We start from the raw sequence: 26,326 nt of genomic DNA, 5'->3' as shown, positions 1-26,326 counted from the left end.
TAAGCCTATTTGAATAAAGAATTATTTGATTTAATTTGTATTATACGTACTATATTAGACTACGTATTAGACTTTCAAAGAAACATAATATGGTAAAAATTAATTTCAATGGGTCACAGTCATTAAGGATTTTATCAACGTATACCATTGGCGATACGGCGTTGTTCACAAATTATCTTCGAGATTAACAATAAACTTAAGATTAACGTTGAAATGCATTTTTTTCGATACAAATCTTATGACAACACTATCGGTATTCAACGTATCAAGGCCGTATTACGAACATTCTGAATTATGCTTATATTTAGCGAATACCAATAACTAGCCTGTAATAATTAATTGTTTGATCCTCAAAGTAAAAACTTATATATACGAAAAATTTTATTACTAAGGTACTTAAATACTCATCACCAATCTACTTGTGTTTTTGTTGATAATATATATATATATATGGAAAAAGTATTTTTCCCGAGTTCTATTTGTTGAATGAGTATGCTTTGGTGCTGTATAATAAATATATTAAAGTTTTTTATACAAACAGAAATATAAATAAAATCAAGAATAACGCGAAAATTTAGGCGAAATTGTATGGGCGAGCAAGCGACGTTGGGCGAAAAAAAAGAATTTAAGAACTCGTAACTATAAAAAACGCTTCTTATTATTATTAATAATAAGTTTATTTCAATTTACAATTTTTAACCATTTATGGACTAATATTTCCCGGACAACCTTATCGATGGACAGGCAAAATTATTATTTTTTGGTTTGGATAACTCGCAAATAGTTAAATTAACTGTAAAAGGGGCAGTCATTTTGAAATCGCAGACAAACACTTTAATTTTATTTATTTTATAACCATTTCGGAATTTAGGAACCAAGATCAACAGCCAAACCAGATACTGTTTGCTCAAAACGTTTTAAAAAGGAGAAAAAAATGAATGCAAAGCTATAGCAATATGGTTTTTATGTTTATTACAAAGTGGACATAGTAATACAAATAACAATAAAAATTATAGAATGAATAAATGTTTTATGTTTGTGTTTTTTGATCGTGCTGTTGCCAACGTCCATACCATGTTGAATACACCGGTTCTCGTCCGATCACCGAAGTTAAGCAACATCGGGCGCGTTCAGTACTTGGATGGGTGACCGCCTGGGAACACCGCGTGTCGTTGGCCCTTTTGCATTTTTTCAATAACAAAACGAAATTAATGTTATTATAAAATGCGATATCCTAGCTACCCGATATCCTAGATGACCCGGCAAACTTTGTTCTGTCATATAAATTATATATACTGAATATTTTAGTTTTTAAATAAAAAGTAATGAATTTATTGTAAGTGTGTGGGGATGGCCTCCTCTCCCTTTTGATCTATGACAGAAAAAGGAAAGGAGCACTGTAGACGACAACCGCCGATAAAAACAAAAAAACACCAACCAATCATTTTCTCAATTCAATGTATTTCATTAATTTAATGTACATATTCATTGTTTGATTAAAAGTTAAATGTAAAGTGAAAAAAGTAATATATTTTATCGTAAAGCAGTTAATTAATTTCGAAGAGCAATTGAGTGTACGAAATTTTTTGTCAGTCCGTCTTTAGCCAACAAATAAATAAGCTCCATGGCTTGCCCACCCGAGAACATGCCACGTATACTTGTCCGTGTGATAAACATGGTGTGCCCAAATCTAAGCCACAAACGGACATTGTTTGGCCTTGCGACTTATTGATGGTCATTATACATATAAGCATAAAGCAACACCCTGCGAATTTTTTCATGCGTTTATTTATTATTGTCTTCTTAGGTTATGTCTACGGATTTTGTGTGTGAGTGGCTCATTGCACATTCGTCCCACATTATGAGACAGAACTTTTGAAAAAGTGGTCCGTTATTTGTTTTCTTTATAATATTGGTAAATGGTCACACCCACCCATATACATTGTCACTATCAAAATATTAACCATTCCTTGCACCGCGAAGGCGCCACCAACCTTGGGAACTAAATTGTCCGTGGTGCCTGTAGTTACACTGGCTCCATCGCCCTTTAAGCCGGAACACAACAATACTAAATATTGCTGTTTGGCGGTAGAATATGGGATAAACACAATACATAAGAATGGAACATATTCTTTGCGCTGGCTATTTCGCCATCGCATCGTTGGCCATCTCCATATTTTTTCTTCTTTCAAGAATTTTAATTTTGCCGTGACTCCTAAGATATTAATTTAAATTAATCCTTTTATAATTCCAGTAAGGCAACCGCGTCTTTTTATTGCCAATCAATCTTTCAATCGATTCAATTATTAGCAACTAACAGTTTCTAATAAAGCAGACAAATTGAATTACTGCTAAATATTTATTGAAATATAATGTAATATTTTACACAACTCGAGATGATTTATTTCACACAAAATATATAAACAAACATAGTCTGTTCAAAGGTGGTGCTGCTAACAGAATTCAAATGGAATTAAGTTTTACTATTGCATTAAGTAATTAAACTTGATTCAGAATAATGATATTGTTTCTAAAGGATTTTATTTTGAATATTGTCAAAGTAATTTAAGCCCTTTTACAATAAATTAAACATCAAAAATCTCTTTAAAAGTTTCAAACAATCAAAACAGTCTATAAATAGAGTCTATAAATTAACGCACACACACACACACACACAAACAGACCAAATTGTTGTATTTACTGATAAAACGGTATATCGATAATGTATTTGATCTTTTAGTATTTTACCAACTTTTTTAATATCATAAAACACGTTTATATTTCCTATCAATTAAATAAATCGTTAAATATTTTGCAAATTTTCAAATGTCAAAATGACGTGACACTTCTCGTGAACGACGTAGACGAAAGTTCGATGAGGTTCACTATAAGTAATTATTTTGATATTGTTCGAACAAAAATACTGAAATCGTGATTACAAAATGGGATGATGGGTTAGGAAGGTCAAAATTTGGGGTTATATGTATTTTAATGCTAAATCAAATAAAATACAAACAAACAGAAATGTCTATAAAATAGAAAAATAATTCTGGATAGGGAGAGCCTTATCAGCAAGCGGTATGAAATATACTTTACGACCTATTCTCATGCCTCCCAAATATACATAACAAATTTCATAAAAATTGGTCGAGCCGTTTCGGAGGAGTTCGACCACACACACAGTGACACGAGATTTTGTATATGTTAGATATACAAAATTATTGTAACGCCTCCTTATAAACTATGTTAGGTGTTGTGCCTATTTCTATTTGCGAGAACAACAATATCTTTGACGTGACTTAAACATAAACAGTGGCGTAGCTAGGTGAACAAGGGCCCCGGTGCATAAGGAAGGAATCGGGCCCTCATCCCGTCTTTCCGTGTAGCTTGCACTTATGTTGGCCTTCAAAATTATATATATGAGCAGGAATAGGAAACGGTGAGTTCAACTTATCTCTAGTAAGCTAAATCCATACGTCGCCTCTATGAGGGGTAGAATCTCTATGTGTTTAATATAAGAAAATGGGAATAAATAAACACCGACGCACATGACAATACAGACTATTTATTATACGGATGAGATCAATAAAAGGAAAAAACAATTTTTTACAGAAATCCCCGACCACACATTTTTTTTTTTCTTTTATGCTCCTCTTTTCAAAGCTGAGGTTAGAGGGCCGTCTGAGCTCCGGGGCCTTGGTTCACTGCACCACCTGGCCCTACGATAGCTTCACCACTGCACGTGAACATGCTACATATAGTTGTCCATGGGTACAGCAGCAGCAAGTAATAGAAAAATATATAATCCTTCTTACACCTGAGTACTTGCAGGTGCGTTGCCAGCCTTTAAGGAATGAGTAGGCTCTTTTCTAGAAGGTTCTATTTCATAACCGTTACTTAAGAAATGGTTTCAATTTACTGACATCCTATCCCGCGCATTAAGCGATAAGTTGAAGTTATGTTAATGTTATAATATTTAATTTTTTTTTGTTTATCAGAATATCAACGGGTACGTTTTGAATTATAATATGACACGTGACATTACGGTTATCGCTCGGATCGGGTGCTTCGCGCTTTCAAGGATCAAATGATCCTGTTTTACCTTTAGCACAAATATTAAAACCAAATAGTAACTACTTGTGGGTTCTGTGTACACGCACAGAAATAGCACTTTCCAGCCTGGTTCGTGAACTTCGTAATCGCGACCTATTACGAAATCTATCAGGATCAACAGAACCACTACGGCGATATTCACAAGATCTACTTACAGAACGAAGACGAATCTTTAATTTACCGGTAACTTTATAGTAATAAAAACAAAACACACTTATAAATTTAAAATGCAATACAACTAAAGAGCTTACTAATTGGATGGCAAACGAGCACAAGAGAACACGCGGCCTATCCCACTTGTGCCTTGTGCCTGTAATTATACTGGCTCACTCGCCCTTCAAACCGGAACACAACAATAGGAAGTACTGTTGTTTTGCGGTAGAATATCTGATGACTGGGTGGTACCTACCCAGACGAGCTTGCACAAATCTCTACCATTAATTATGTTACGAATAGGTATCATCATACTTTGGGGGCGGGATTACACGAGCTGAGCAAAGCGCGGGAGATACAACGCGGATGCGTTATATCAACACGATCCCGCAGCCTTTCCGATCCGTGCCGAGGACGGCCATCGCAGTGGTTTTAGTGGGTAAGAATCCCACATAACCCAGTTCCCCCCCCCCATGGGAGCTGGGTACCTTTCTGAAGGTTTCCACAGCGTGAAAAAAAAAGGTATCATCATACTATTTGATTTGGTATTATTCCTTATCCTACTAATATTAAAAACACCAAAGTGTGTTTAAATGATTTCTAACTGTCGTCACAAAATAATTTTATATATATTTAATTACATAAAGCTGAAACAACATGATTTTTATGTTTATTACAAAGCCGTAGTTAACAACAAAATAAAGATAAAATAAATGTTTCGTTTATGTTTTTTGAAAATTAAATTAAGGTGCCGAAACGTGGACACTAACTGCGGGACTAGTCCACAAATTCAAAGTCGCTCAGCGTGCTATGGAGCGAGCTATGCTCGGAGTATCTTTGAAGGATAAGATCAGAAATGAGATTATCCGGAAAAGAACCGGAGTCACCGACATAGCTTGCAAAAGTAGCAGGCTGAAGTGGCAGTGGGCTGGTCACGTATGTCGTAGGACCGATGGCCGTTGGAGCAGACGAGTCCTAGAGTCGAGACCGCGAATCGGCAAGCGCAGCGTAGGGCGCCCTCCAGCCAGGTGGACCGACGACCTTAAGAAGGTGGCGGGCACCAACTGGATGCGGAAGGCGGAGGACAGGGAGCTTTGGCGCACCTTGGGAGAGGCCTATGTTCAGCAGTGGACAACGATTGGCTGTTGATTGATTGATTGATTTATGTTTTTTGATTGAACTATCGCCAACGTCCATACCATGTTGAATACACCGGTTCTCGTCCGATCACCGAAGTTAAGCAACATCGGGCGCGTTCAGTACTTGGATGGGTGACCGCCTGGGAACACCGCGTGTCGTTGGCCTTTTTATATTTCATTTTTCTAATGTTAATTTTCATTTTGATTGTATATCTGGTTTTTGATTATCAATTTTTTTTATGTAGTATATTCGGCTTAAAACAAAGAAGCGTAATCAAAATATTCTTTACTCAAATAAGTACATTAGAATCGTCATGTTTCGGGATTAAATTGACTGTAGAGCTACCACCTACTCGTAATTCCTCTACCTACCACGTACTCAATTCTGTCGAAAAAAATCGGCAAGATAACCAGTTGTAAATCTATTTTACTTTTGGTTGCCTCGATGGTCTAAATATGACTAGCGTACCTACAACTCTATAAAGCGACCGACTCCTAGTGGTGACATTTTAAATGGAGTGTAGGATTTTAACCTATTTATTATATATTTATATTATTTATAACCTAAATTTAGAGAATTTGGTTATTTTGCGAATATTTTAATGCTATTAATATATTTAAACCATATAGAGTTATTTTTAAGGGGGACGGCGAGTACGCAGTCCCCACTACCAAAAATTACGCGTCCGAGTTATCCGCATTAGTGATAATCGCAGAGGTCAACCCGTACGCAGTACAATGGACTTTGCTCCTCGCCGGTCATCTTTATGGACATTTTTTTAAATGTTTGCGTGATTTTAAAAAATGGTATTAATTTTAGCACATATGTTTTATGCAATAATATCAACATTCATTAAATCAGTAATGTCTAAATTATCATATAAACACAGAAATCACACAAAACACTGTAGTTTATCATATATTACGAATTACATGCGTCCGACTCTGATATTTTCTTCCACTGAGTTTCATCATTCGCACAGCGAAACTTTGGAATGCTTCGTCTGAGTCCCTATTTCCCGATAGGTACAATGTTGATGTCTTCAAATCCAGAGTAAACAGGTTTCTTATAGGCACGCGTGCTACATCTTAGACCGTGTCGATGCTTAACATCAGGCAAGTCAACGATCAAACGCTGGCCTATTAATAGTAAAAAAAAAGATCCAAATAATATTATAAGTAAATGATAAAATTAATAAAATTACACAACAACAAATGTAAAAGATACTTTGAGCTTTGTACATCATTATTTAGAAATATTTAACAGTAACGTAGTAACAGTAACGGAACGGGGTGGAAAATGTAGAGTCGTACACATTTTTATAAAAGCATTGAATTTTATTCTAAGCTACCTAACTAAATTTCTATTTACTAACTTTCCAAAACTTCTCTGGCTTTCATTATATCCATATTTTCTTTTAGACTTTGGATTTTTTTATGTTACTATTTTGTAACAATACAATGCTTTCTTGCTTGTTTGAAGTGCTGTTTTTAACAATAGAATTTTATTAGGGCATTATTATTGTAATTTCGAGCTAATCTCTTCCTATTCGTTTTTCGTTTTTTTCTTGTAGATTCATTTTTTTGTAGATAGTGTAGTATTTTGATTATTTAAAACTTGTTTTACTTTCTATTTACGTTTCTGTTCTCACCACTTCTTTCGCTTCTCTTCTTTTTCATCTTCCGTTAGCTCATTTATTTTCTTACTCTCGCAGTAAGTGCCATTCCAATATCTACAACAATAATATGTTAGTATGTGTCTTAATAAACATTAAATTAGGCTTTATTTTATGACGAGCCGGTTGGCGTGGTTGGTAGATACTTGCCTTTCACGCCGAAGGTTGTGGATTCGATTCCCACCCAGGACAGACATTTGTGTGGATGAACATGTCTGTTTGTCCTTAGTCTGGGTGTAATTATCTATATAAGTATGTATTTATAAAAGAAAAGTAGTATATGTAGTATATCAGTTGTCTGGTTTCCATAGCACAAGCTTTGTACAAGCTTAATTTGGGATCAGGTGGCCGTGTGTGAAAAATGTCCCAGGATATTATTAGTATTATATAGTTTAAATTGATTTATAAAATTTCTAATTTTATTTTATTAAATAATTAATTTAATACGGCTCCACTTTCAATTTTAAATGATTATAAAAATCTTAATTTAAATTTTAATTTATTTTGCGTTTTAGTAATATTTTGGTATATTAATTGAGAAAATGTTGTAAATCAGTTGAATTTTCCACAGTGGGTGGTTATTTAGGTTGAAATTTAATAATTGATTTAAATTTTTGAATATCTAATAGTAATAATACATATATCACAATCAGAAGACCGTTTCATTATTTCTTCAATAAAACTGTCAGTTGATAGTAATAAAGCCAGATTTTAGACACAATGGTATTCAAACCTGATAACTATTGAATGGGACATGGCAAAATATAGGTCCATTGATCATTAAATACTTTTTTTTAATATATTTTTTTAAGTCGAAACTTGATTGGTGTATGATCGAGTTAATTTGTTGTATAATGTATGTGGTGTATACTGTTTGTTTCCCAAATATAATAAAAATAAAAAAATAAAATAATTTGTTTATATTATCAATATAAAAAATAACAATTAAACTTTACAATTTATTAACACAATATTCCTATTCATACTACAATTTCACATAATCTTTTATTTTAAACAGGTGACACCCAATGCCACAATAGTGCATACTCAAAAAAGAATGCCTTAATATATTTCGAACTACGAACTTCGTCAGCGCGATCTAATCTACTACTAGTGACATCTATCGTCTCAAAGTTGTAAACGTAACATCGTTCATACAAGTTAAACGCTTACAATTATAAGGATAAGTCTTACAAGCTAGCCGTTAAGCCAAAGAGGCGCTGCTGGTACTAGACGATTTAATTAAAAGGAAAGCTTTTATACTATACGCTACATTATACTAATCTCTTGATCAAATTTATGAATCTAAATAACTAAACTAATAAATATGATTTCCGGTAATACTCTCTAGCTACAGTAGCGCCAATCTGGCAATTTTTGAAACGTTTATTTAAAACATTTCCTGTATGAAATAAAGGTTTCTTCACCTCTATACTCCATACTTACTATGAAATAACAATTGACTTGATATAGTCTCTTTGATATAGCGGCTAGCTTGTGATTACTTTATTCTATTTGAAAGGCATAAATAGGCTTATTGTAACCGTGAAAACATATCGTGTTACGTTTACGGCACTGAGACGATAGATGTCGCTAGTAGTAGATTAGATCGCGCTGACGAAGTTCGTAGTCCGAAATACATAAGGGTGACCGGCGAAGAGCAATGCATACTTACCTGGCGTAGGGGACACCGTGATCATGAAGGCGGTTCCCCCAGAGCGAGGCCTGTCCATTGCACTGCGGACGGGTTGACCTCTGCGATTATCCCTAATGCGGATAACTCGGACGCGTAATTTTTGGTAGTGGGGACTGCGTACGCGCCGTCCCCCTTAAAAATAACTCTTATATAATTGAAATATAATTATGGTATTAAAATAATCGGCCAATAACCAAACTCTCTAGGAGCGATTAAAGTCCTACACTCCTAGGTTTTAAAATGTCACCAGTAGGAATTGGTCGCTTTATAGGGTTGTAGGTACGCTAGTCGTATTTAGACTATCGAGGCAGTCAAAAGTAAAATAGGTATACAACTGAACGCCAGTTCCTTTGATCTTACTCTAAGGCTCTATTCGGTATATATTTCTAATAGGTGGTAGCTCTACAGTCAATTCAATCTAGAAACGTGATCATTCAAATGTAGGTACTTATTTTTATAAGGAACTATCGCTTGGCCCGCTGCTTTGTCTGCGTTATTATCGTAAATCAAGTTAAACGGGATAAAAAGACCAAAACATCTTAATTACGTCATATCTTAGCTGTGATAAAGCGTGAAGAAGTAACAAATATTCACAACATACACAAACTTTCATATTTATGGCAGTGCGATTATTACTATTCTAATAATTAAATATATAGATATACTGAATTATTGTAACGCCTCCTTTATAAACTATGTTAGGTGTAGTACCTATTTCTCTTTACGAGAACAACTATATCTTTGACATGATTACACGTAAACAGTGGCGTAGTTAGGTGGACAAGGGCCCCGATGCTTAAGAAAAGAATCGGGCCCTCATCCCCTCTTTCTGTGTAGCTGGAACTTATATTGGCCTTCAAAATTATAGATAGGAACAAGAATAGGAAAGAGTGAGTTCAACTTATCCCTAGTAAGCTCAATCCATACGTCGCCTCTATGAGGGGTAGAATCTCTATGTGTTTAATAGAAGAAAATTGGAATAAATAAACACCAACGCACATGACAATACCGAATATTTATTACACAGATGAGATCAATAAAAGGAAAAAAAACCTTTTTTACAGAAATCCCCGACCACACAAAACTTTTTTTTTTCTTTTATACTCCTCTCTTTTCAAAGCTGAGGCTAGAGGGCCGTCTGAGCTCCGAGACCCTGGTGCACTGCACCACCTGGCCCTATGATAGCTACGCCACTGCACATGAACATGCTACATACAGTTGCCCATGGGTATAGCAGCAGCAAGTAATAGAAAATATAAAATCCTTCTTACCTAAAGAAAATGTAAATGGGGATGCAACAAAACAATTTAATTCAAACTTTATTAAACGCTAAAAGTAAAAAGTAATATCCTATAAAATTAAAAAATATATATTACTGAGAACTTAGAAGTAAAGAGTGATGGAACAACGTAGTAAGGTAGTAAATAATTAGGAAGATGTAAATTTTTTTTTTGTACAAAAATAATCTTTAAATGATTTTAATAACATGTGTGAAAAATTATGATTATATCATTTAAACTTTTTTTTTATATGTAGGCGCTCTCGTACAATTTCTGCTCCGTTCGAGTTTTGACTGTGACGTCACTTCGCCCGATCGTTATTGCGGGCGACTCTTTTATAAACTTTACTGTATATTTGTAAACCGCTGTTGTAAAGTTTCGGCTGGACCAGTAAATTGTATAAGTAGTAGATAGTAGTGTTTATTTTATTTTTTGTAATTTTGTATATGAGTCTTGTTATTTTTTTTTTTTATAGAATAGGAAGGTGGACAAGCATATGGGCCACCTTTTTTTTTTTTTTTTTATATTCGCCGGGAGGGCAAATGACTCTACTCCACCTGATGGTAAGTGGTAGTAGAGTCCAAACGCGACGACGGCCAGTACAGACGGGAAAAACGTTCTGCACTAGCCGCCTTCGCCTTGCCGGCCCGCAAGATGCCTCTTCACGCCTCGTTTGAAGGAACCCGGGTTGTAAGAGGAGGGGAATACGTGAGCTGGTAAGGAATTCCATTTTTTGGAAGTGCGACAAAGAAAGGAGTTGCCAAATTTCTTTGTTCGCGATGGAATTGATGTCACAGTTAGGCGGTGACATCGAGAACCAGCTCGCGTGGACTTAAGAAGGAAGGGGGAAGCAGGAATTAGAGAGAATAATTCCTCAGAGCACTCGCCGTGATACAGTCGATAGAAAGCGCTCAGTGCTGCTATCTCACGACGCAATTGTAAAGGTTCAAGGGTGTTTGTGACCTTTACGTCGCCAATAATGCGTACGGCACGTCGCTGCAACCGGTCCAAGGCCTCAAGTAGGTACTCAGCGGAGCCATCCCAAAGGTGCGAGCAATATTCCACGCAAGACCGTACCTGTGTTTTGTACAGCAGGCACAGTTGTTGTGGCGTGAAAAAGCGCCGCACCTTGTTCAGAACTCCGAATTTCCGTGAAGCTGTTTTTATAACAGCCTCGATGCAATCCCTTGGACTAAGGTCGCAGAGATCGTCAATCCCCAGCATGGCGATTTTGCTTTGCATCACCAGCGGAGTACCACAGAGGGAGGGAAGAGGGGAAAATGTTGACTTTTTCAATTATGTTACGAGTAGGTATCATCAAACTATTTGATTTGGTATTATTCCTTATCCTACTAATATTAAAAACACCAATGTGTGTTCACATGATTTCTAACTGACTGACGTCACAAAATGATTTTATATATATTAAATTACATAAAGCTATAACAACATGATTTTTATATTTATTACAAAGTCGTAGTTGACAATAAAAAAATTATATCATAAATGTTTGGTTTATGTTTTTTGATTGAACTATTGCCAACGTCCATACCATGTTGAATACACCGGTTCTCGTCCGATCACCGAAGTTAAGCAACATCGGGCGCGTTCAGTACTTGGATGGGTGACCGCCTGGGAACACCGCGTGTCGTTGGCCTTTTTATATTTCATTTTTCTCATGTTAAATTTCATTTTGAGCGTATATCTGGTATTTGCTTATCCAAATATGGTTATCATGTAGTATAGTCGTTATAAAACAAAAAAAAACATAATCAAAATATTCTTTACTCAAGTAAGTACATTAGAATCGTCATGTTTCAGGTTTAAATTGACTGTAGAGCTACCACCTACTTGTAATTCCATCACCTACCACGTACTCGATTCTGCCGAAAAATGTCGGTAAGATAACCAGTTGTAATTCTATTTCACGTTTGACTGCCTCGATGGTCTAAATATGGCTAGCGTACCTACAACTCTTACCTCTAACTCTTATCCCTAATGCGGATAACTCGGACGCGTAATTTTTGGTAGTGGGGACTGCGTACGCGCCGTCCCCCTTAAAATAACTCATGACAATACAGAATATTTATTATACAGATGAGATCAATAAAAGGAAAAAACCGATTTTTAACAGAAATCTCCGTCCGAACAAGATTTTTTTTTCTTTTTTTCTTTTGTGATCCTCTCTTTTCAAAGCTTAGGTTAGAGGGCCCTCTGAGCTCCGGGGCCCTGGTGCACTGCACCACCTGGCCCTACGATAGCTTCGTCACTGCACGTGAATATGTTACATATAATTGTCCATGGGTATAGCAGCAGCAAGTAATACAATAATATGTAATCCTTCATACCTAATAAAACTGTTAATAGAGATGCAACTAAACAATTTAATGCAAAATTTATTAAACCCTAAAAGTAAAAAAAAGAAACTATAAATTAAAAAAATTATATCACTGAAAAGTTAGAAGTAAAGACTAATGGAACAACCTGGTAAGGTAGTAAATAATTAGGAAAATAATCTTTAGATGATTATAATAACATGTGTGAAAAAAATATAATTATATCATTTAAACTTTTTTTTTTATGAAGGAAGATAATGTCGATATAGAATATAATATACGTTTCCTATATTTTAATTTTACACACACAACTCGGGGCGCGATAGTTACGATACGGAGCGACGGCATATTATCCTATATTTGCTTGTGATGAAAGTGCAAATAAAATTAACAATCTCGAATGTGTAGGATGCAAACATACTATGGTATTGGTTACATAGCGATGTGAGGAGCCAACTTGAAATGAAATTGACAGTTACTGTAAGAAACCTTTTTTATGTATAAGGGGAGCAAACAAGCAGGAGGCTTCCCTGATAGAAAGTGATTACCACTGTCCAAGGACATCTGCAACACCGGAGTACTTGCAGGTGCGTTGCCGGCCTTTAAGGAACGAGTAGGCTCTTTTCTTGAAGGTTTCTATGTCATAACGGTACGAAAAAGTTGTTGGGAAATAATGGTTCCGCATCGAGATGGTATGGGTGGAATTTACAATTTAGACGCGATGTCCGGTGATGAAATTCAGCGCATGGGATTAATCTATACAGGTCCTCAGAGCATTCCCCTTAAAAGATGCGATAGAAGATGCAGAGTGATAACATTTCTTCCGCCTAGAGGCTGTTTTTTTGTCTTGTAGAATTTTAGGCGAGAAGCTGACACAAACACAAATTTACCAATAACATAGATGAGTAGCTGTGGTCTGTCCACATTGATATATGCATCTTCAGTGCATCTAATTGATAGTTTACTTAGAACTCCTTCTTTATTTGGCCTCGGGCTGACCTGACCATGGTTGATTTATCAACCTAAGTACATTTGTTAAAATTTATTTATAACCCTGCCTTTTAAGAACCTCTAAAATTCTCTTTTTTACGTCAAGTCTTGTCAAGTCACGTCTCATCTTTCATGGTGTAGGATTTGGTGGAGGCCAGTGGCCATATCGACACTCGTAAAATATTTAACCACACATGACTTATATATTCGGTCGTCTTAGTGGCATTGGAAACCGCTCCTTCACTGTGACAGCATAGTCGACAAATTTTTCTTGACGTCAAAGATATAACTCATAATCAGACAAGCACCGACACATAAATCTCTTGTTCATGAAACCATTAACGACGTCGCGAACTTTATATGAACGTTTATATGAACGATGATTGGTTAGAACAGTTAAGGTTAGATTCGGTTTTATTTCGGTGCTGTGTAAATGTAAATGAATCCTTTGTGATTTAATACGTCTGTACCAATCAAAATTGGAGCCATTATGTACTCGGAACAACATATGTCTAATTCTAACGAAACTTTCGGAAACTTTGCGATCACCGTTACTTAAGAAATGGTTTCAATTTACTGACTTCCTATCCCGCGCATCAAACGAACACGCGGTCTATCCCACTTCTGATCTTACAAACCACAAGTGAAAATGACTTTTTTAAAAATAATATATCGTAAATTTATAATGTTACTATTTACGAGTGTATTCAACTGCATAATAAGAACTACACAAATAAACAAACAAAACAATCATTAATAACTAAAAATGACAATTCCGGTAATTGTATATTCAAAGCACCCAAAAGTGACATTCTTCTTCTACGACGGGCGATGCCGCACTTTTCTTTTTTTTAATATATTCCGGTACAAGGAATACAATTCCGGTACAATGTTAAGATTATGTTATTATTATTGCCTCTGTTCTAGTGGCAGTATACAATTCCGCAGTTCCCGAAGTCCTTGGTTCAAACCATCAATAGATCTTATTGGGTTTTTCTGTCGAAGATTCTCAGCAGCGGCCCGGAGTATGGAAGTTAGAAATACACACTCCCGTGCCTCTTTCCGGTCGTGTCGGATTGCCATCCCATCTGATTATAAGAGTTATGGTTTTTGTTTTTAGAATAGGAAGGCCGACGAGCATATGGGCCACCTGATGGTAAGTGGTCACCAACGCCCTTAGACATTGGCATTTTAAGAAGCCAATGTGCCACCAACCTTGGGAACTAAGATGTTATCTCCCTTGTGCCTGTAATTACACTGGCTCACTCACCCTTCAAACCGGAACACAACAATACCAAGTACTGCTGTTTTGCGGTAGAATATCTGATGAGTGGGTGATACCTTCCCAGACGAGCTTACACAAAGCTCTACCATCAATTATGTTACGAGTAGGTATCATCATACTATTTGATTTGGTATTATTCCTTATCCTACTAATATTAAAAACACCAAAGTGTGTTTAAATGATTTCTAACTGACGTCACAAAATAATTTTATATATATTTAATTACATAAAGCTATAACAACATGATTTTTATGTTTATTAAAAAGTCGTAGTTAACAGTAAAAAAAAACATATGATAAATGTTTAGTTTGTGTTTTTTGACTGAACTATCGCATCTTTTGCATTTTTTCAATAACAAAACGAAATTAATGTTATTATGAAATGCGATATCCTAGCTACCCGATATCCTAGCTGACCCCGCAAACTTTGTTCTGTCATATAAATTATATATACTGAATATTTTAGTTTTTAAATAAAAAGTAATGAATTTATTGTCAGTGTGTGGGGATGGCTTCCTCTCCCTTTTGATCTATGACAGAAAAAGGAAAGGAGCACTGTAGACGATAACCGCCGATAAAAACAAAAAACACCAACCAATCATTTTCTCAATTCAATATATTTCATTAATTTAATGTACATATTCATTGTTTGATTAAAAGTTAAATGTAAAGTGAAAAAAGTAATATATGTTATCGTAAAGCAGTTAATTAATTTCGAAGAGCAATTGAGTGTACGATATTTTTTGTCAGTCCGTCTTTAGCCAACAAATAAATAAGCTCGATGGCTTGCCCACCCGAGAACATGCCACGTATACTTGTCCGTGTGATAAACATGGTGTGCCCAAATCTAAGCCACAAACGGACATTGTTTGGCCTTGCGACTTATTGATGGTCATTATACATATAAGCATAAAGCAACACCCTGCGAATTTTTTCATGCGTTTATTTATTATTGTCTTCTTAGGTTATGTCTACGGATTTTGTGTGTGAGTGGCTCATTGCACATTCGTCCCACATTATGAGACAGAACTTTTGAAAAAGTGGTCCGTTATTTGTTTTCTTTATAATATTGGTAAATGGTCACACCCACCCATATACATTGTCACTATCAAAATATTAACCATTCCTTGCACCGCGAATGCGCCACCAACCTTGGGGACTAAATTGTCCGTGGTGCCTGTAGTTACACTGGCTCCATCGCCCTTTAAGCCGGAACACAGCAATACTAAATATTGCTGTTTGGCGACAGAATATGGGATAAACACAATACGTACGAATGGAACATAATCTTTGCGCTGGCTATTTCGCCATCGCAACGTTGGCCATCTCCATATTTTTTCTTCTTTCAAGAATTTTAATTTTGCCGTGACTCCTAAGATATTAATTTAAATTAATCCTTTTTAATTCCAGTAAGGCAACCGCGTCTTTTTATTGCCAATCAATCTTGCAATCGATTCAATTATTAGCAACTAACAGTTTATATTAAAGCAGACAAATTGAATTACTGCTAAATATTTTTTGAAATATAATGTAATATTTTACACAACTCGAGATGATTTATTACGAAATCTATCACGATCAACAGAACCACTACGGTGATATTCACGAGATCTACTTGCAGAACGAAGACGAGTCTTTAATTTACAGGTAACTTTATAGTAATAAAAACAAAACACACTTATTAATTTAAAATGCAATAGAACTAAAGAGCTTACTAATTGGATGGAAAACGAGCACAAAAGAACAAGCGGTCTATCCCACTTCTGATTTTACAAACCAGAAGCGAAAATGACTTTTTTAAAAATAATTTATAAATAAGTATTCAATTTTATAATAAGAAATACACAAACAAACAAACAAAACAATCATTAATAACTAAAAATGTCAATTCAGGTAATTGCATATTCGAAGCACTAGAACTTCGCGCCAAAAGTGATATTCTTCTTCTATGAAGGGCGATGACGCACTTCTTCTTTTTTAAATATATTCCGGTACAAGGAACTGATACATTCGGTCGAAGATTGTTAAGACTATGTTATTATCATTCCGATTGCCTCTGATCTAGTGGCTGTATATAATTCCGCAGTTCCCGAGGTCCTTGGTTCAAACCATCAATAAATCTTATTGGGTTTTTCTGTCGAAGATTCTCTGCAGCGGCCCAGAGTATGGAAGTTAGAAATACACACTCCCGCGCCTCTTTCCGGTAATGTCGGATTGCCATCCCATCTGATTATAAGAGTGCGGGAATAAAAAGTGCATCTGTGTTTACGCACACACTTGTGTACTATAATATGCCTTACAAAGTTGGCTACCTTCTCGAGTTGGCCGCCATGGCCGAAATCAGACATCACATCAATTATGGTTTTTGTTTTTAAAATAGGAAGGCCGACGAGCATATGGGCCACCTGATGGTAAGTGGTCACCAACGGCCATAGACATTGGCATTGTAAGAAATGTTAACCATCGCTTAAATCACCAATGCGCCACCAACCTTGGGAACTAAGATGTTATGTCCCTTGTGCCTGTAATTACACTGGCTCACTCACCCTTCAAAGCGAAACACAACACACAACAATAGCAAGTACTGCTGTTTTGCGGTAGAATATCTGATGAGTGGGTGGTACCTAACCGGACGAGCTTGCACAAAGCTCTACCATCAATTATGTTACGAGTAGGTATCATCAAACTATTTGATTTGGTATTATTCCTTATCCCACTAATATTAAAAACACCAATGTGTGTTTACATGATTTCTAACTGACTGACGTCACAAAGTGATTTTATATATATTAAATTACATAAAGCTATAACAACATAGTTTTTATATTTATTACAAAGTCATAGTTGACAGTAAAAAAATGATATAATAAATGTTTAGTTTATGTTATTTGATTGAACTATCGCCAACGTCCATACCATGTTGTATACACCGGTTCTCGTCCGATCACCGAAGTTAAGCAACATCGGGCGCGTTCAGTACTTGGATGGGTGACCGCCTGGGAACACCGCGTGTCGTTGGCCCTTTTATATTTCATTTTTCTCATGTTAAATTTCATTTTGAGCGTATATCTGGTATTTGATTATCCAAATATGGTTATCATGTAGTATAGTCGTTATAAAACAAAAAAAACATAATCAAAATATTCTTTACTCAAGTAAGTACAATAGAATCGTCATGTTTCTGGTTTAAATTGACTGTAGAGCTACCACCTACTCGTAATTCCTCCACCTACCACGTACTCGATTCTGTCGAAAATAAAACGGCAAGATAACCAGTTGTAATTCTATTTTTGACTGCCTCGATGGTCTAAATATGGCTAGCGTACCTACAACTCTATAAAGCGACCGACTCCTACTGGTGACGTTTTAAATCCTAGGACTGTAGGACTTTAATCGCTCCTAGACAGTTTGGTTATTGGGCGATTATTTTAATGCTATTATTATATTTAAATAATATAGAATTATTTTTAAGGGGGACGGCGCGTACGCAGTCCCCACTACCAAAAATTACGCGTCCGAGTTATCTGCATTAGGGATAATCGCAGAGGTCAACCAGTCCGCAGTACAATGTACAGGCCTCGCTCTGGGGGAACCGCCTTCATGATCACGGTGTCCACTACGCCAGGTAGGTATGCTTTGCTCCTCGCCGGTCTCCTTTATGGGCATTTTTTGAAATGTTTGCGTGATTTTAAAAAATAGTTTTATTTTTAGCACATATGTTTTATGCAATAATATCAACATTCATTAAATCAGTAATGTCTAAATTGTCATATAAACACAGAAATCACACAAAACACTGTGTAGTTTATCATATATTGCGAATTAAATGCGTCCGACCCTGGTATTTTCTTCCACTGAGTTACGTGCTATTTTGCCTTGATTTTAGGGTAAAATAATATTAAAAACGCATATATTTATGTAACCAGATAAAGTACTTAAATCACAAATCTTCTCCTAATTTTTCATTATAAGCACTTATCAAAATGTGATCAACAATTGTACATCCTCCGAGTTAAAAAAACGACAAAAACATACTTATATTTCATCATTTTTGGCATTAATTCGAGATTCCCCGCCTACGTACGAAGCGCTTTGAGTCTACATTCATAATTCGCACTGCGAAACTAGAATGCTTCATCTGAGTCCGTATTTCCCGATAGGTACAATGTTGGTGTCTTCAAATCCAGAGTAAACAGGTTTCTTATAGGCAAGCGTGCTACATCTTAGACCGTGTCGATGCTTAACATCATCGGCAAGTCAACGGTCAAACGCTGGCCTATTAATAGTAAGAAAAAAAAGATCCAAATAATATTATAAGTAAATGATAAAATTAATAAAATTACACAACAACAAATGTAAAAGATACTTTGAGCTTTGTCCATCATTATTTAGAAATATTTAACAGTAACGTAGTAACCGTAACGGAACGGGGTGGAAAATGTAGTCGTACACATTTTTATAAAAGCATTGAATTTTATTCTATGCTACCTAACTAAATTTCTATTTACTAACTTTCCAAAACTTCTCTGGCTTTAATTATATCCATAAAATATGGATTTATTTATTTATTATTTAGAAATATTTAACAGCCAATTGTGTTTTTTTTGGTGGACCGTCACTCAACGGAACGGGTGGAAAATGTAGAGTCGTATACATTTTTATAAAAGCATTGAATTTTATTCTAACCTACATACTACATAACTAAATTTCTATTTACTAACTTTCCAAAACTTCTCTGGCTTTCATTATATCCATATTTTCTTTTAGGCTGGATTTTTTTGTGTTACAATTTTGTAACAATACAATTGCTTTCTTGCTTGTTTGAAGTGCTGTTTTTAACAATAGAATTTTATTAGGGCATTATTATCGTAGTTTCGAACTAATCTCTTCCTATTCGTTTTTCGTTTTTTTCTTGTAGATAGTGTAGTATTTTGATTATTTAAAACTTGTTTTACTTTTTTCTCTTCTCTTCTTTTTCATCTTCCGTTAGCTCATTTATTTTCTTACTCTCGCAGTAAGTGCCATTTCAATATCTACAACAATAATATGTTAGTATGTGTCTTAATAAACATTAATTAAGGCTTTCGTTTATGACGAGTCGGTTGGCGTGGTTGGTAGATATTTGCCTTTCACGCCGAAGGTTGTGGGTTCGATTCCCACCCAGGACAGACATTTGTCTGCATGAACATGTCTGTTTGTCCTTAATCTGGATGTAATTATCTATATAAGTATGTATTTATGAAAGAAAAGTGGTATATGTAGTATATCAGTTGTCTGGTTTCCATAGCACAAGCTTTGTGCAAGCTTAATTTGGGATCAGGTGGCCGTGTGTGAAAAATGTCCCAGGATATTATTATTATTATTATTATATAGCTTAAATTGATTTATAAAATTTCTAATTTAATTTTATTAAATAATTAATTTAATACGGCTCCACTTTCAATTTTAAATGATTATAAAAATCTTAATATACAAGATAAAAATTATTTTTAGGAAAAAACTAAAATATCCGACTGGATAGCAAAAAAACAAATACTAAAAACCATCAACCTGTTTAGGTTATAGAGTATGCCAAAGATACATACGTATGTTATGTAAGTATCGAAAAAGATTACCATCCTTCAGGGCAGTCGGGTAAATATATCATTTTGAGGATTAAAGTATTTTAGCAATGTAAACGCGAATTTAGTTTCTACTGAGTTACGAAAACTGTTCCGCTGAAAAGTTATTTCTCAGCTGACGTGACGGATTTTTCGGTTACAACAATTCTTTTGGAAATTTCTGTGAACGAGTTACCAAGTTCAATCAAATTACCACATTTTTGGTAAACAGATATTTTTATTGTTCTGAAAATGTATAATTCTTATAGTAATATGAGTTACTTACCGAGTAATCAGCGTAAATCAGTGGAAATCCATAACGCCGCAACTGAGACGTGGTACTATTTTGCGTTTTAGTAATATTTTGGTATATTAATTGAGAAAATGTTGTAAATCAGTTGAATTTTCCACAGTGGGTGGTTTTTTAGGTTGAAATTTAATAATTAATTTAAATTTTTGAATATCTAATGGTAATAATACATATATCTCAATCAGAAGACCGTTTCATTATTTCTTCAATAAAACTAGCAGTTGATGGTAATAAAGCCAGATTTTAGACACAATGGTATTCAAACCTGACAATTGATCATTAAATACTATTTTTTTTAATATACAAAAATAAAATAATTTGTTTATATTATCAATATAAAAAATAACAATTAAACTTTACAATTTATTAACACTATTTCACGCTTTAATAATAAACGCTATATTATACTAATCTCTTGATCAAATTTAATCTAAATTACTAATCTAATAAATATGATTTCCGGTAATACTCTTTAGCTCCAGTAGCGCAAATATGGCAATTTTTGAAACGATTATTTAAAACATTTCCTGTATGAAATAAAGGTTTCTTCACCTCTATACTCCATACTTACTATGAAATAACAATTGACTTGATATAGTCTCTTTGATATAGCGGCTAGCTTGTGATTACTCTATATCCTATTTGAAAGGCATAGCTAGGCTTATTGTAACCGTGTAAATATCGTGTTACGTTTACGGCACTGAGACGATAGATGTCGCTAGTAGTAGATTAGATCGCGCTGACGAAGTTCGTAGTCCGAAATACATAAGGGTGACCGGCGAGGAGCAATGCATACTTACCTGGCGTAGGGGACACCGTGATCATGAAGGCGGTTCCCCCAGAGCGAGGCCTGTCCATTGCACTGCGGATGGGTTGACCTCTGCGATTATCCCTAATGCGGATAACTCGGACGCGTAATTTTTGGTAGTGGGGACTGCGTACGCGCCGTCCCCCTTAAAATAACTCGTATATAATTTAAATGTAATTATGGTATTAAAATAATCGGCCAATAACCAAACTCTCTCGGAGCGATTAAAGTCCTACACTCCTAAGATTTAAAATGTCACGAGGCAGTCAAAAGTAAAATAGATTTACAACTGAAAGCCAGTTCCTTTGATCTTACTCTACCGCTCTATTCGGTATATTCCGAATAGGTGGTAGCTCTACAGTCAATTCAATCTAGAAACGTGATCATTCAAATGTAGGTACTTATTTTTATAAGGAACTATCGCTTGGCCCGCTGCTTTGTCTGCGTTATAATCGTAAATCAAGTTAAACGGGATAAAAAGACATCTTAATTACGTTATATCTTAGCTGTGATAAAGCGTGAAGAAGTAACAAATATTCACAACATACACAAACTTTCATATTTATGGCAGTGCGATTATTACTATTCTAATAATTAAATATATAGATATACTGAATTATTGTAACGCCTCCTTTATAAACTATGTTAGGTGTTGTACCTATTTCTCTTTACGAGAACAACTATATCTTTGACATGATTACACGTAAACAGTGGCGTAGCTAGGTGGACAAGGGCCCCGATGCATAAGGAAAGAATCGGGCCCTCGTCCCTCTTTCCGTGTAGCTGGAACTTATATTGGCCTTCAAAATTATAGATAGGAACAAGAATAGGAAAGAGTGAGTTCAACTTATCCCTAGTAACCTAAATCCATACGTCGCCTCTATGAGGGGTAGAATCTCTATGTGTTTAATAGAAGAAAATGGGAATAAATAGACACCGACGCACATGACAATACAGAATATTTATTATACAGATGAGATCAATAAAAGGAAAAAAAACGATTTTTTACAGAAATCCCCGTCCAAACAAAACTTTTTTTTTCTTTTATACTCCCCTCTTTTCAAAGGTGAGGTTAGAGGGCCGTCTGAGCTCCGGGGCCCTGGTTTACTGCACCACCTGGCCCTACGATAGCTTCACCACTGATCGTGAACATGCTACATACATTGCCATTGGTACAGCAGCAGCAAGTAATAGCATAATATATATTCCTTCATACCTAATGAAACTGTAAATAAGGATGCAAGTAAACAATTTAATGTAAAATTTATTAAACCATAAAAGTAAAAAAAAGAAACTATAAATTAAAAAAATTATATCACTGAGAACTTAGAAGTAAAGACTAATGGAACATCCTAGTAAGGTAGTAAATAATTAGTGTATGCACTAGATCTCAACACGGAATCCGCAATGCACGTAAAGAGAATTCAACGTCTATCAGTTTCCCGCCGTAAAGAGTATCTGTCGATGTTCTTGTTGCCAGATTAAAAATATAGATTATTATTGATTAATTAAAAAAAGTGACAAAAACACTCCAGTAATATTTAGTAATAATTCATATCACATCTTATTAGATGATATATTACAATCTGACTTAGTCTTACATTAGGAAGATGTAATTTTTTTTGTACTAAAAAAATCTTTAAATGATTATAATAATATGTGAAAAAATTCCGTCCGAGTTTTGACTGTGACGTCACTTCGCCCAATCGTTATTGCGGGCGACTCTTTTGCGATACGCGCGTTGATAATTTCGTACTTATTTTATCCCTCTCTGTGATTTGACGCCCCGCATACGTTCTTTCACTTATAATAATATTAGAACGATTATCAATATATTATTTTATGCTAAAATAAGAGCAGTATTTCCACGTAGACTAACAAACAATCTACCGAAAGTCGATCTTATGATTGCGGATTCTTTCACAAATCACGCGAAATTAGTGAGCTTATTATTGTTGTTTATTTTAATCTTTTGTTAATGCAGATTGATCAGAACTGTGATCGGAAAAAAGTCCGTACTCTTCATGTAGATATACTTGTGCTTTCCGCTTTCGATAGAAGATAATATCGACATAGAATATAATATACATTTCGTATATATTAATTTTACGTACACAACTCGGGGCGCGGTAATTACGATACAGAGCCACGGCATATTATCCTAAATTTTCTTGTGATGAAAGTGCAAATAAAATTAACAATCCCGAATGTGAAGGATGGAAACATACTATGGCATTGGTCACATTTTTTTTTTTTATGGAATAGGAAAGCAGACGAGTATATGGTAAGTGGTCACCAAACGCCCTTAGATATTGGCATTGTAAGAAATGTCAACCATCGCTTACATAGCCAATGCGCCACCAACCTTTGGAACTAAGATTTTATGTCCCTTGTGTCTGTAATTACACTCGCTCACTCACCCTTCAAACCGGAACACAACAATAACAAGTATTTCTGTTTTGCGGTAGAATATCTGATGATTGGGTGGTACCTACCCAGACGAGCTTGCACAAAGCCCTACCACCAGTATACACACCACATAGCAATGTGAAGAGCCTACTTGTAATGGAAGAAACCATAATGATTCAAAAAATTGGTTCCACAGAGTGGCTGTGTGACGAAGTAAATGCTTTAAAAATAGCGTTGTAGTAGTGGATTTCCAGACATCGAGATGGTATGGATGGAAATTAGAATTTAGACGCGATGTCCGATTCAGCGCCTGGGATTAATCTAAACAGTTTCTCAGAGCATAAAAGATGCTAAGTGTCATCTCTCCCACCCAAGGATGAGAGCAGTGCTCCATGTGGGGCTGAATTTTCGCCTTGTAGAATTTTATTTGAGGAGCTGACGTGAAGTGCTGTCTTACCTTGTTGAGCAAACAAAGCTTCTAGAGGCTAATTTGGCTTCACCTTCCAATAGACCGCGGAACCTAACGTCGAGACACTGGATTTGGCAGCGAGGTGGTATTCTCAAAATGAGAGGATATGACAAAAGGTGACATTTTAGAAGCCAGTCTCAAATTTGGTTGACCCCAATCTCAGGCTTTGGTTAATAAGCTCTTGTGATTTCAGGTACAAGTTTATACACATCGACGTGTTCCCGACAAATATTAGCGCGACCGATGTATAAGGCGTCTACAGTCCTGTTGTTTGCCAACATTAATATACAGAAGAAGCAGAGTAGGTAATAACACCCAGCCTTGTGGAACACCAGAATTGACGAATTTTAAGCATGGACCGTCAACAACCTTGATGGTCCGATCAGGCAAAATTGGTTATCCGGTTGAATTGTTCCTGGGAAGACCAATCAAAGGCTTTTTCTATGTCCAGACTAACTGCTAACTTTATTGTAGTTGAGTCCAAGAGGTGGCCTCTTAGACTCAATTGCTAGCGCGTCGGTCAGGTATACTAGAAGATCACCGGTGCAAGCTTTACATTTAATTCAATACTGTAATAATAATAACATGGTGATTCAAAAGTACCCTTATAAGCCTATTTGAATGAAGAATTATTTGATTTAATTTGTATTATACGTACTATATTAGACTACGTATTTGACTTTCAAAGAAACGTAATATGGTAAAAAATAAATTCAATGGGTCACAGTCATTAAGGATTTTATCAACGTATACCATTGGCGATACGGCGTTGTTCACAAATTATCTTCGAGATTAACAATAAACTTAAGATTAACGTTGAAATGCATTTTTTTCGATACAAATCTTATGACAACACTATCGGTATTCAACGTATCAAGGCCGTATTACGAACATTCTGAATTATGCTTATATTTAGCGAATACCAATAACTAGCCTGTAAAAATTAATTGTTTGATCCTCAAAGTAAAAACTTATATATACGAAAAATTTTACTACTAAGGTACTTACATTAAAATGCTCATTACGAATCTACTTGTTTTTGTTGATAATATATATATACGGAAAAAGTATTTTTCCTGAGTTCTATTTGTTAAATGAGTATGCTTTGGTGCTGTATAATAAATATATTAAAGTGTTTTATACAAACCGAAATATAAATAAAATCAAGAATAACGCGAAAATTTAGGCGAAATTGTATGGGCGAGCAAGCGACGTTGGGCGAAAAAAAGAATTTAAGAACTCGTAACTATAAAAAACGCTTCTTATAATAATAAGTTTATTTCAATTTACAATTTTTAACCATTTATGGACTAATATTTCCCGGACAACCTTATCGATGGACAGGCAAAATTATTTTTTTTGGTTTGGATAACTCGCAAATAGCTAAATTAACTGTAAAAGGGGCAGTCATTTTGAAATCGCAGACAAACACTTTAATTTTATTTATTTTATAACCATTTCGGAATAGTATAACCAAGATCAACAGCCAAACCAGATACTGTTTGCTCAAAACGTTTTAAAAAGGAGAAAAAAATGAATGCAAAGCTATAGCAATATGGTTTTTATGTTTATTACAAAGTGGACATAGTAATACAAATAACAATAAAAATTATAGAATGAATAAATGTTTTATGTTTGTGTTTTTTGATCGTGCTGTTGCCAACGTCCATACCATGTTGAATACACCGGTTCTCGTCCGATCACCGAAGTTAAGCAACATCGGGCGCGTTCAGTACTTGGATGGGTGACCGCCTGGGAACACCGCGTGTCGTTGGCCCTTTTGCATTTTTTCAATAACAAAACGAAATTAATGTTATTATAAAATGCGATATCCTAGCTGACCCGGTAAACTTTGTTCTGTCATATAAATTATATATACTGAATATTTTAGTTTTTAAATAAAAAGTAACGAATTTATTGTAAGTGTGTGGGGATGGGATCCATGACAGAAAAAGGAAAGGAGCACTGTAGACGATAACCGCCGATAAAAACAAAAAAACACCAACCAATCATTTTCTCAATTCAATGTATTTCATTAATTTAATGTACATATTCATTGTTTG

General features: G+C 35.3%; 8 non-coding genes across 8 annotated transcripts; 7 read left to right on the top strand and 1 right to left on the bottom strand.

The window, feature by feature from the left end:
- Positions 1-1,059: 1,059 nt before the first annotated feature.
- On the top strand, positions 1,060-1,178 carry LOC126779326 (5S ribosomal RNA). The gene has a single exon (XR_007670301.1). It is a non-coding gene; the product is annotated as a 5S ribosomal RNA (ribosomal RNA).
- Positions 1,179-5,451: 4,273 nt separating this feature from the next.
- On the top strand, positions 5,452-5,570 carry LOC126779317 (5S ribosomal RNA). The gene has a single exon (XR_007670293.1). It is a non-coding gene; the product is annotated as a 5S ribosomal RNA (ribosomal RNA).
- Positions 5,571-8,748: 3,178 nt separating this feature from the next.
- Positions 8,749-8,910, top strand: LOC126779352 (U1 spliceosomal RNA). The gene has a single exon (XR_007670325.1). It is a non-coding gene; the product is annotated as a U1 spliceosomal RNA (small nuclear RNA).
- Positions 8,911-11,595: 2,685 nt separating this feature from the next.
- On the top strand, positions 11,596-11,714 carry LOC126779370 (5S ribosomal RNA). The gene has a single exon (XR_007670344.1). It is a non-coding gene; the product is annotated as a 5S ribosomal RNA (ribosomal RNA).
- A 5,855-nt stretch (positions 11,715-17,569) lies between these two features.
- LOC126779338 (5S ribosomal RNA) lies at positions 17,570-17,688 on the top strand. Its single transcript, XR_007670313.1, has one exon. It is a non-coding gene; the product is annotated as a 5S ribosomal RNA (ribosomal RNA).
- Positions 17,689-18,138: 450 nt separating this feature from the next.
- Positions 18,139-18,300, bottom strand: LOC126779369 (U1 spliceosomal RNA). Its single transcript, XR_007670343.1, has one exon. It is a non-coding gene; the product is annotated as a U1 spliceosomal RNA (small nuclear RNA).
- Positions 18,301-21,369: 3,069 nt separating this feature from the next.
- Positions 21,370-21,531, top strand: LOC126779354 (U1 spliceosomal RNA). The gene has a single exon (XR_007670327.1). It is a non-coding gene; the product is annotated as a U1 spliceosomal RNA (small nuclear RNA).
- A 4,390-nt stretch (positions 21,532-25,921) lies between these two features.
- On the top strand, positions 25,922-26,040 carry LOC126779359 (5S ribosomal RNA). The gene has a single exon (XR_007670331.1). It is a non-coding gene; the product is annotated as a 5S ribosomal RNA (ribosomal RNA).
- Positions 26,041-26,326: the final 286 nt, after the last annotated feature.

This window comes from Nymphalis io, chromosome 28 (genome assembly GCF_905147045.1).
Source record: "Nymphalis io chromosome 28, ilAglIoxx1.1, whole genome shotgun sequence".
NCBI classification, from domain to species: domain Eukaryota; kingdom Metazoa; phylum Arthropoda; class Insecta; order Lepidoptera; family Nymphalidae; genus Nymphalis; species Nymphalis io.
This window is presented reverse-complemented; position numbering and strand designations above follow the sequence as displayed.